Consider the following 13,569-nt stretch of genomic DNA (forward strand, 5'->3'; position numbering starts at 1 on the left):
TAAAGTAAAGTAAGTAACTTTTCCTAGTGTTTTTTTTTCTTTTGTTTTTGTGTCTATTATTTTCCCATTTCGCCAATTTTCACTTTCATTTTTGTCGGCGGTCAGACGTACCGCAGTTTGAGTGTTTGTGCGGTTAGTGTGTGTGAATCATTCACAAATGATTCATGGAAAAAAAGGGGTGATTTCGGGTGGGAAAATTGCTTTGTCGCCGTTTCTAATCAAGAGCTTTTGGGGTGTCGGGTCGGCGCATTCTCCGCACTTTGTTCGTTTGTTCGAACAAATTAAGTTAATTCAATCAGAAATTGCTGCTGTTGTTGTTGCAGTTCGTTATTGTTATTGTTTTACCGGCAAAAAAAAACAACAACAAAAAAACAAAAACAATTTAATGAAATCAAAGCGACAACAAAGGCAGGAAAGAAGCAGACAGAAGCCGGCCGGAATAACAATAACAATAACATTAATAGTAACAGTAACAGTAACAAGCAAAATGTTTATAATAAAATAAAGTAAAATAAAATTTAATGTAAGCAAGGTCTCTTATTTTTTATTTTTAATGTTTTTTATATTTCTTGAGCTTACCACAATTATTCAGTTTAGTTTTTTGTGTTCTTTTACTTTTTCTTGGTAAGTGAATTAAGGAAAACTAATAAATAAAACAATAGACAAAACATTTAAAATTTATTTATTTTAATTATATTTAATTAAGCTTATTTTAATATTAAGAAAAAATTTCCAAGTTTTATTGTGATTAAGTAAAGAAGCTATTTTAATAAAATGTCTATTATAATTTTTATTCTATTTTACATTTATTTATATTACTTTATTATATATATATATATATATATATATATTTATATTACTTTATATTTATTGCTTACATATTTTTATATTATTAAGCATTAATATAAATTATTATATATTTCTTTATATTATTGTGTATTTATTTATATTTTTAAATATTCAATTATATTCTTATATACATTTTTTATTTTATTTAACAACGAATATCTATAATACTTTTACTTCTACTATAAATTTATTATATTATATTATTATATATTTATTTATTATGTATTCTTTGTATTATTAAGCATAAATTTGAATCATTATATATTTGTTTATATTACTGTTTACTGAATTTTAAAACATTTTCCCAGATAAAATTTAATATTTAATATTGTTTAATGATTGTATGATATTAGCCTTCAAAAATATTTACCTTTGATTGATAAAAACAATTAACTTAACCATTTTTTTTTTATGTATTTTTTATATTATTTAACTATTTTCTTTACAATTGAAATGTTTTGTTTATAAATCAGATAGACAAGCCCCCCTATATAGTGGTTATAGCTTGAAAAATAGAAAGGGTAAAGAGAGATAAGTAGCCGGCAAAATTCGCACACAGATGCAGAGCCACAAAGCAAAACAGAGACAACAAAATTGGCGTGCACAATTGTTAAAAAAAATATATAAAAAAAGAAGCAAGAAGAATAGCAATTTTTTTTTCTTATTTTTTTTTTTTATTTTTGTTTTTTGTACACTCTGAACTCGGTCGGTCGCTTTATTGGGTGAAGGTCACGCCGGCTGCGCTGCGACTGCGACTGCGTCTGCTTTTCGTTTTCGTTTTTTACATATTTATTATTGTTATTGTTTTTATGATTGTACTTTTTTCTTGCTGCCGTTTATAATTTTTCTGTTTATCTTTTTATACATATATTATAGGTGTTCTTTGTGATATTTATTAAAGTTTTAGTCGTTTGTGCATCTTCACAAAAAGTCATTATCAATTTTCATTAAATTGAAGACTCTTAATTTGATTTATTTAGAGGAACATTATATTTTATTTCCAATTTGCGAGTTACTGTCACGTTTTTCCTCTAAAAAACCAAATATTACCAATGTAGTACCTATGAATCACCAGAAAAAATATCACTAAAAGTGATCACAAAAGTGATCTGTTACCCAAGTCACAGTTACTTGTCATCTCAATCGCAGCTTTTAATGTCACAGTTCATTTTAAACACTGAAAATTAAATTTTTGACTTAGTTTTGGTATTTTTGAATTAACATACATTTATTTATAACAAATATTTTTATACTTTTAATTTAGTTGTGATTTTAATGAGTTAAAAATGCCTCAATTTGAAAGTTTACTAAACAATTTATTAATAAATATTTGAGAGTATTTTAAAAATACTAAATTTAATTTTAATAAATGTTTTGAAAATATTCAACATATACACAAATTATTCTGTGTTAAAAAACGTCTTAAAATATATTTAACCGTCTTTAGAAATTATTAATTATTTATTTAAGCAACCCAAATAATTCTTAAATTAAGTCAAATTTTTTACACTGCACTTAATTGTTTTATTTCTATTTTTTTAATTTTCTGTCGAAATTCATAAATCTAACGCCTCTGCTAAAAGCGCATTTTATTTCAATTAAAAGTTATTTTTGTCACCGTTTAGCGTATATTTTTTTGTTGTTAATTTATGGCCTAAATTTGATTCGGAAACTGGTCAACGAGCAGTTGGAATTCTCAAGGTCATTCCAAATAAAAAACCAAAACACACACACTCACACACACAAAAGTAAGGCAATGCAAAATCAAAAGTACAAAATAGTCATAGAAAACTATAAAAATAAATGTAAATAAACAAAAATTAAAACCAGAAAAAAAGATAAATTCAAGATCCAAGAAAATCTGCTTATATATATGTACAGCTTTAAACTAAAAACCGAAAAAATACATTTAACAGGCTTCAATAGTTCAACTAAAAAATAAATATATAAAACAAAACGAAAAGAAACAAAGAAACTTTTGTAAATTTTTGTATTTTTTCGAAAATATTTAATGAATATAGAAAATAATAATAATAAAAAGCAAGAATATTATAATAAATCAACAGCTATTTAAAGTAAATTATATATATATAATATACACCATATATACTTATACATTATTCAGTTATATATATATACACATATATATATATATATATATATATATAATATATATATATATATATATATATATATATATTTAGACGCAAAAAAAAGAAATATAAACTTAATAGAAACTTAACAAATTTGTAAGAAGCCGAGGCGTATACGTAATAAATGAAAGAAACAAACCAAAATAGAAGGACAGAAGAGCTTAAAGAAAAAGACAATTTTTGTATAAAAAGAACACACAAAAAAAATTTAAGAAAAGAAAATAGAAGAAAGAAAATTTTGATAAATGTGGAAAGTTAAATAAAGAAAAGGCAAAGCGCAGAGCCACACACAAAACAAAGAAATAGAGTTTTATTTTGGGTATTAAGTCTTCTACTTCTACCTCTTATTATTTAATTGTTAAAATTTAAAGCTTTATTTTTAGTGTTAATATATGGATTATATATATTGATATTCCTGAACAGATTTTTTTCAGTACCCAAAGACAGATGTATCTAAAGGTGTGTCGTCACCCAAAAAGGACCAGCTGTAACTTCTTCCTTCGGTTTCATCTTTTTTTACTTTTTGTTATCCGGGTGTTCGAATGTCACATAACTGGTCTGAGTATGAGTATGAGTCTCAGTATGAGTATGAGTATGAATTTGAGTCTGGTCACAACCCTCTTGTTAAACTTTCAACGCACTCTGCGTGCTTTTTCTTCCTTTTATTTTTTGTTTTCTTTTTCTTTTTTAATTATGTATAGATTTCGTTGGCTTGCAGCTTGCAGCATTTGGGTTTTGAGGAACCAGAAATCGGGGGCAGAGGTAAGGGTGAAGGGGGTTGCCACTTGGGGAGATGGGGTTGCAACAGGTGCAATTCGTCGATCGCCTGAGTTAACAGTGTCGAAATGAAGGCGAATTAACATGGTGGCCCTTACATTAAATATTTGGGTATATTCGTATTTTAGATCAATGGAAAAAATACTAAACATTTTAATACTAATTTATGATATATATATTATTTTTTGTATTATTTATTTAATAATATTATCCATATACTTGAATGTACATCTTTTATCTATTGATTTTAATATATATTTCGCTTACTTTTAATAATTCTAATTATATATTTATGTAATCGCTCAGAGAGTATTTATTTTTATAGTATTAACAAGAATAAAACTTAAAAAAAAAAAAAACAAAGATTATTTTGATTAATTATAAATTTATATTAATCATTAAATAATACTTATCATTTAAAAATCATATTCATTAAATAATTTTAAACATTAAAATATAATAAGTATCATTAATTAATATTTATCATAATTTAATATTAATCTTTATTATTTTAGAGTTATTTTTTGGCCTAATTTATAGATCATAGTCCCATATCGTCTTTTAGTTTTCTAAACTATATTACACTACCAATTCAAGTTTTTTTTTTATTACAATCCCATTAATTCAATTATATAGTTATTTAATTTTTTACCTTTACGATTTAACTAAACAACTTCATCTGAGTTAGGGTATTTTCTTCGAGGGGGTTGGAAAAATAAAAATAAAAAATAAAAACAAAAGGGAAAGGGGAGATTTCTGCAAGGTGTTCGTTGTTGGCTAGGCACGGGCCCTACTCCGATTCCCTGAAGATTGAAAGACCCAGAGACTCTGGAGTAGCCCAAGGGGCTACCTAAATAAAAACACAACAGGAAAAAATAATAAAAATAATAATAAGAAAAAACAGAACGGAGAATTGGGAACCGAAAACTGATTACGAACCATCGTTGTGCGTGCCGCCATCGACTTAATTGAGCTTAATGCTGGCCGGGTTGCAATTATGCAGGCTTGTCCCTCTGCACCTTTATTTAATGATGACATTCGGCTCGATCCATCCGATTGTAATAAATGATCCCATATTATATATGATATGCAGTGTCTTTGCACAACTAACCAACCATCCATCCAGCCAGATTGGTAGATGGGGGAGTTCTAGGGGGACAGGTGTTTGGTTGCCAATTCAAAGGAATATGTATAAATATATTATCAAATCGAAGGTAATATCATATGGGGGAAACCCTAAAGTGAAATTTACAATACAAATATTTACAGATTAAAATAAAAACCAGATATTTTTACATAACAGAGGGAAATAGGGTAAGTAACTCAAGTAAGTATCTTAAATATTTAAGCAGAATAATAATATAAAGCTTATTACTCTATCCTTAAATATTGATATATTTTTAGAATGTTTTTTATGTTTGAAGTTTCTTATATTTAAAATGTTAAGTTCCATTATTATACTATCCTTTAACAAACCATATCTATAACATGACTGTCTTTTATCTATTAACTTTATATTTATTATTTGTGTATTAATATATTTATTATCATATTTATTTATTGTTTATTGTTATACATTTATTTAAATGTTAAGTTCCATTATTATACTATATACTATCCTTTAACAAACCATATCTATAACATGACTGTCATTTATCTATTAACTTTATATATATTATTTGTGTATTAATATATTTATTATCATATTTATTTATTGTTTATTGTTATACATTTATTTATTGTCTTATTATATTTTCTTGTATATTGTTGTATATTTATTTACTGTCTTATTATATTTATTTAATTCCTTATTATATTTATTTATTTTCTTATTTTATTTATTTATTTTCTTATTATATTCATTTCTAAAATACAATAATCGAAACCATTTTGATAACAGACCCGAATTAGGATGTATTTTTAGTTACTCCCAATCTATCGTCACGTTTTAGAAATAATAATACTTTATTGATTGAACGATATTTAAATTCCTATATAGAGATTTTTTTCGACAAAATCAAATCTTAAAAATCTCATAACTTAGCCAAAAAAGCTTTAATTTTAATTCGGAAAGCGTTCCGATGTTAGTTTTTATTAGGTTAATAAATCTGCATACTCAATGTACAAATTTAAAAAATTTACATTTTTGTCAATTTTTTGTTGAAAATTTTAACGATGTAACCCCTTATAAAATTTCGAAAAAATTTAAAATTTTTTTTTTCTGCCTGAGAAGGCTAGATCGATTCCCCTGTTGATGCTGATCAAGAATATATATGATTTATGGGGCTCTTTCACAAAGTTTCAAGCTTATAACTAAAATTGTAATACCCCGCAAGACTATAAAAGTATACTAATGTATATATCCATAAAAAGGTATAAATCAAATTCTTTGATAAAGAAAAAATAGAAAGGGAAGCTATAAATGTCATTCCATAAAATCAATCTAGAAAAACTGTAACAGTTTGGTAATTCCAGAAGCGTTCTTCCTCTGTAGATAGTTTCTCCTACCTGATGTGATCGTTATGCCCGATAATAATAATGCCCAAAGTGTAGTTGTATTATCTCAAGCGCTCTTCTTGGAACAATTTAATGGCGCCTCCTACTTTTCCCTTGACAACTCTCTTTATTTTATTTATGTATATAAAGTACTTCTCGTACTTCTCACTAAGAATCTGCAGATGAGGTCGAAGTTGAAGGTGAAGGTGAAAGTGCAGTAAAAGATGCGACATCCTGTCGTTTTGCCATAAAAGTGCTCGTTTGTCGATCGTAAAAACTCTTTTTAGGTATGCCAAAGATGACGATAATAGATCCGGGCCCTTTCCTCTAACCATATATGATGATGCCCCTTGAACCCAGCCCTGCCCTACCTGTACTTGTATGTACCTGTAAAAGTACACTGCATATACTTATATCTTTATCTTGGTATTGCAGGTGTTTTCCCTGGCGGAGATGAATCAGCTAACTGAGTGAGTACAGAACAATTATTATTATTATTATTATATTGAAATGCCCAGCGTACCACTTCCCTTGAGTAATATATTTTTTTCGAGTCGAGTTAATTGCGCGCCTCGTGCACTGAGGGGAATTTTTGGGGGTTTTTAAGCGGAAATTGGGGATATATTTTAGACAATTCTGGTACTAAAGATATGTATATTTTTAAACATTTTTAACATATTTTATTTATAAAATTTCTTATTTTTTGTGGTTGATATAACACTTCAAGTGTGATGAATAATATTACTTTTTAAAAGAAAATACGGTCTAGATACTCTAACTTAGTCGCACAAAATGCAGAACATTGAAAATATGCTAAAAAAGATACCAAAGTAAATTTAGATTTATTTTTAAAAAACTTTAGGTTTTCTAAATATTTAAAAAAATATTCTATACGTGTATATAATTGTGAGGAAATGATAACCCAGAATTAGGAAAATTAATCCATTAATATTCTGTTAAAAGAATTTTTATTGACTTACATTTCTGTTAAAATTATTTTTAATGAATTTTTTGGAAATCTTTAGATTTTAAATATTTTTTTTTCGCAGGTTCTTTTTAATGCTTTATTTTTTAATTATATTTAAAAATATTGTTAGCAGTGCATAAATAGTTTTTCTGCTGTTCCTCAGTTGCCGGTGGGGTGGAAATGAGCGGGGAAAGTCTGACTAATTGAAGATCCCCTACCCCACTCTACCCCTAACCACCACTCAAAAAATCCGCCCCTGTTGCTTTTTTTTTTTTTTTATTTGTTTAATAAATTTTTCTATTTGCCTGCTTAACATGGCGTGGGCCATCGCATCGCTTACGGTTTTAATGACACTTTAGTTTGGTTTTTGGTCGATTTTCTTTATTATTTTTTCTATTTTCTATTTTTTTTTTGCCGGCCTTAATTGCCAGTGTTCCAGCAAGCTGATTCATGCGGGCTGGAAAACTCATTATTATTATCAAAATGCTGAAAATGAATGAAAATCGAATAAAAGGTTAGGAAACAATATGTATATAAAAAATATATAGGGCTGTATGTCACACTTCTGATGAGTTGTTATCAGGGAAATAGCAAAACCGGGTAACTGGAAAATTTAATAGAAAAATAACTGAGTTAATGAAATTCTAGAAAACTTGAAAATTAATAATTTAAAAAATTACACAGTTGAAATGCTGAAAAACTAGAAATTTATATAATAAAAAAATGGAAAACTATAAAATTATAAAAGTAGTAAAATGGAAAATTAGAAAAATGAAAAATTATAAACCAAAAACGTTCTAGAAATACAAAATTAGAAAACTAGAAAATTAAATATTGGGAGAAAAATAAATAATACTAAACTAGAAAATTAGAAATATATATTATATATATTAAACTAGATAATTAGGAGGACATATAAAACCATAAAATTAGAAGAAGAAAATAAGAACAGTTCAAAAATATAAAATTACAAAAGTTGAACAATATGAAATTAGTAAAATAGAAAACCAGAAAAATACAAACTTTTCATACTAGAAAATTAAAATACTTGAATACCGGAAAATAATAAACTAGAAAATTAGAAACATAGCAAAATATAAAATAATACAATTTTGAAAGGAGAAAACTAGAAAAATTAGAACAGTAAAAATCTATAAAATTATATAATTGGATTATGGGAAAATAAAAAAAAATATATAATATGAAAATTAGAAAAGAGAAATAAATAGAATATAAATCTAGAAATTTAGAAAAATTATGAAGCTAAAAAACATGTATGTTTCATTGTTGGCTCAAGCGAGATCCTTGGATTTTTTTTGGACCTCAATTCTCAGGTTACTTCCCACTTTTCGATTTGTCACGACTCTCTGGTTCTGACTCTGTCTTCGACCTGTTCAATTGAATATTTCTTTGATATTTGTTGGACATTTCTTGGCAGCATGACAAGTGCAATTTGGCCAAGAAAGCGCTTCCTGTCGGTTGAGGCATTAATAAAAGTCGATGGTGCACAATGGCAACGGGGATTCCCCCGGTGCAGTCAAGCCACTCAGCGTACTCAGCACACTCAGGTTGATTCCTGGAAACCAGTTCAAAAGGCCACTGGCTAGGATTCACCTTTTGCATTTACCTTGTTATGTCCCTGGGAATTTTGTTTCTAAACTCGAAATAGCAATTTGTATTGAATTTTCAATGAAATTTCCATTGGCTTTGTAGTCAGTTTGCGGATACTTTATTGCTAGTAATCAATTTGAACTGAGATGCTCTTGTTTCTTACTCTGAACTGTCAGCGTGAATATATATATTTTTTCTATGTTATATTTAGCCTGGGAAATCGGTATCTATATAAACTATAATGAAACCATACATAAAATTATAAGTAATTAAGGATAATTTAATAAGAACTAATAACTTATAATTGACCTAAAAAGCAACCCCCAATTAAAGAGATTTATATTAGGATTGCAAGCCATTTCCCGTGAGTGGATTTCTTTTTTCTCTTATAAAAATCTATATAATAGATTTAAGTCCATAGGTTGGTCCCTTTAAGCCTCGCATCTGTCAGATACTTCGATGAACTTCTGTGTGCAAAAATAAAAGAATATATACTTTCCCAACTTACGTGTGCTTGAGGGGGGAAAGGGATGGGCGAAGTCATGACCATTAATCATAATAAGATGCCAGCTGAGAAATAATAAAAGATTCGCAATACTTTGGACACCAAATGGCTACACTAAGCCAAAACTTCGAACAGATTTATTTACACATTATATTAATAAATGGAATTAATATAAGTATTTCCACATAATATATCAATCTTTATTTTTTATTCACAACATAAAATGCCAAAGAATACAGCTTTCCTATATTTAACCCTGTCAGTTCAGTACTTTTTCCCAGTGTAATCCCCCAATAAATGGCTTTAAAAAGTGGGCGTGTCACATGAAAATTTCACCATATTACCGGCAAGCTAAATCATCTTCATTTCCAGCACCTAGCAACACATACATATTTTTCGAACGATCTTTTTAGCCGCCAAAAAATTTCCACCAAGCAGAAATAAAATGTTGAGAAAAACGCGCCTGCCAAAAAGAAAGAGAAAATTCGAGGAAAAGGTGTTGGCGGCATTAAAAAAAATAATAATATCAGTGCAGAGGGGAAGGGAAAGCGTTTTTGCACGCTGCTTCCCATTATTTTTATCGCCTTTTTTTCGCTCGCCCCGAAATAGATTTGACCTATTTTCTAACGCTTCCCGATCGTTCTTGCCTTTCTCTTATTTATCCTATTTTATGTTTCCTTTCATTTTTTTTTTTTTTTTTCAATTTTATTTTATTATACTTTTTTTTTGCACACCGTTTTGCCGCATTTTGATGGTTCATATTAAATTTAAATTAAAATTGTGGCGGGTCTTATAAATAAACGAAACTCTTCTTCTTGGCCAATCAAATCGGGGGAAACCGATTTTGGGAATTAAGGTATATGGATTTGGGTGAGGGATATATCGCTTATAGGATATATATTGTTTAGACAATTTTCTAAGGTTACCTAAGGTAAATTAAAAAATAATTGTGTTAAATTTATAGGGGTTTATATATGTTTTGTAGTTGTTATTTTTTAAAGCAAATATAAACTTTGTAGTGTTAATTTTTCTTTATTAAAAATTATTACAATCTTGGTATTTTTATTTTTTAAATATTACAAATTAATTCTAAACACTGAACAAGGTACCCAACATACAAAAGGTTGTTGCTTATTTAAAATTCTCCACCAGAACCCTTATTCAAAATTATTTCTTTTAACAAAGGTATAAAGAGACTCTAAAAAATATTTAAAAAAATAATATTTTGGGTCTGTAAAAATTACAGGGTATCATTCCAGACTTAGAACCACTTAGTTCAGTGTACTATATTGTATTTTGAATAAAATGCGTTGTTTCTTTGGCGGCTATTCTATTTGGCTTTTTGGCGCGATATAAAAATAGCGCCTAAGAGCGTTCGAAATGCGAAATTAAATAGATATATATCTCAATATATATATATAAAATATATATCTATAGAGAAAGAAAGAGAGAGAATGAGAGTAGGCTGGCTGCCTAGATCTTACAATATGCAAACATTAAAACATACGTATAAAAAAAAATAAATAAATAAATAGAATGTATAAACACACGGATGCCTGACCGACCGAGCGAACGGTATTTTTAGTTTAAAATTCCCAAAAAAAGCAAAAGCTACAGATACGCGATACATAGATACAGATACGGATAGATATATAGTATGTGTATCTGCAGATAGAGATGCGGATATGGATATGGATATGGATATGACTTTGGGTCGGGGTCGGGATCTCAGGGTCGTTGGACTGGGTGCCCACCTCCCCCTCCCATTAGAAGCCGACAAGGTGCAGGTCCAGTCCAGGGAGTAGTACTTAACATATGTGTGCGTAATTGCCCAGCTGGCCATCTAGCAGATACATAGATACATAGATACACATGGATATATCTGATGGTTACACTGCCAGCAGGCACACGTCGTGTAAATGGCAAACAAATTTGTCTTTGAACTTCGTTTATTGCATTATTTGCCACAAGACACAAATTGTGTGGATTACAGTAGACACTCGCGAAATGAATTTGATTTTGTTTGGAATATACAAGTAAAATAAGATTTATATAAGTAAAAAAAAAGAAAAATTTAATAGTAAACCAACAAATTAATAATAATACTAATAATTCAAGTGAAATTGTTTTTAACATAAAACGTTTCTAATTATTTTGTGTATTTTGATCTTTCAATATTAAAGGGTTAAAATTAGGGATTATTTTGAACATTAAGGTTTATTATTATTATTTTTAAAGCTTTAAAATAAATATATATACAATTTAAGGAAAATAATATAAACTAAATAACAAATGCTGAGACATTTTATTATAATTTTGATAAATGATATAAAAAAATCTAACCATAACTGAATAATTTGTGCTTTTAGACTTTATTATTTCCATTATTTTTAAAATTTAAACACAAATATATATTTGAAAAATCAAGTGAAATTTAATTTAAAATGAATTTCTTTCCAATTACTTCCTGTATAGTTTTATGTTACAAAATTAAACATTATTTCCCTTGAGGCTTTACTGTATCATTACGACAAACCCTTGTACCTCATACCTTGTAGCTGCGACAGTTGGCTAAACTACCGGGGTTGCTGTCGAACGGGGCACACATCAATCAATCCATCAATCAATCAAACCGCACACACACACACACACATACAGACTTACACACAGTAACACTGAACAAAACATTCAGCAGGACATTTACGACTTTAGTCATAAATATTGCTGGAAATAATCCAGGGATAACATATGCTGGCTATCTCAGGTTTAAGTTGATATTTCACGGTCTTTTCAAGGGTTTTTCCCCTCAAAAAAAAAAGAGTTTTCAATCTATAATCAAATACCCAGAAGTCATTCGAAATGTATTCAATTGGAATTGAAAGTGGAGCAATGCAAAGGTTATTCAAATTACTTAGCACCATTTTTTCTTTATTCTGATTTCAATTCCTATTCCTATTTCTGATTCGGTTTGGGTTTTTGTTTTTATTTCAGTTTTTGCTTTTGTTTCTATTGGAATTGTTTGTTATTTTGTTTTTGTATTTGTTTGTAAATCGGTTCAGTGAAAAAGGGTCAAGTTAAGGGGAATACATTTCAGGCTATATGCAAGGTTTTTTTTTGTTTTCCTGGATTGTTAAAAATAATCTATAAGGCTGAAATGTACATTAGGTATCAAGTATCTTAAGCTGATGGTATTTATTCTCCTCAATAAATTATACTCCTTACTCCATTTATTTTACAAATTATGTCAACACAAATCCCTCAAAATCGCATTAGATACCACTTAATCCCTTTATAAAATTCATTTACAAAACAACCCACAACAAATACAAAACAAAATCAAATCAAAACACAAAAAAACCTTCCCCTAATTCCCACGAAATCGAACCAAACTAATCGACATTGATCGTTGTATCAGTGGCACTATCAATATCGATATTGATATCCTTTGATATCCCAGCTAGTTAGATCTTCTTCAAATGACTTCCGTATTTTCGGTAGCAAAAAAAATATAATATATATAGAACACATAGAGAGAGAGTGAGTGTATCCTATTACCTCCTGTATATCCCTAACCTGTGTCCTGCTACCTGTTTTCCTAATTGACAAACGTATCGTCTTTCCTGCTTTATATTATTATTATTTATTTATTTTATTTTTTTCTGTTTGGCCATTACACCACCGCTTGGCAACAGAGCAGAGACTATAGAGATTCAAAGATTGAAAGATTCACAGATTCACAGATTCACAGATTCACAGATTCAAAACGTATCTCTGAGATACGCAATTCGAAAAGATCCGCGCGTCACGTCGAGTGGAAAAGGTTGCCGGGGGATTTATGGCTAGTTGAAGTTGGTATATATGCCCTTGAACGAAGATATATACACATACTTTTTTTCAGTACGGTTTCGGCTTGGTTTTTGGTTTTGTTTGAAGAGTATTTTTGTGGCAAAGGTAAGCCGACACACGCACACTCACGATGTGTGTGTTTGCTTGAAGTATCTACACAAGAAATCGCTGGCTTGAAACTAAAGTATCTTGGGATTCTCCGGATTAGAGATAGATTGCTAGATGGATTAACAGGGTTCGCAATTTGCTTAGAATATATTCCAAATTTAAGGGATTTTTTTCAGGTACTTCCAGGTGCTTTACAAATATTCAAATATATACATTTTTGTTAAGTATAGTTCCTCTTGATAATTTTTAAAGTGTGA

Source organism: Drosophila serrata, unplaced genomic scaffold (assembly GCF_035046125.1).
Source record: "Drosophila serrata isolate PLE 108 unplaced genomic scaffold, ASM3504612v1 contig_8, whole genome shotgun sequence".
NCBI classification, from domain to species: Eukaryota; Metazoa; Arthropoda; class Insecta; order Diptera; family Drosophilidae; genus Drosophila; species Drosophila serrata.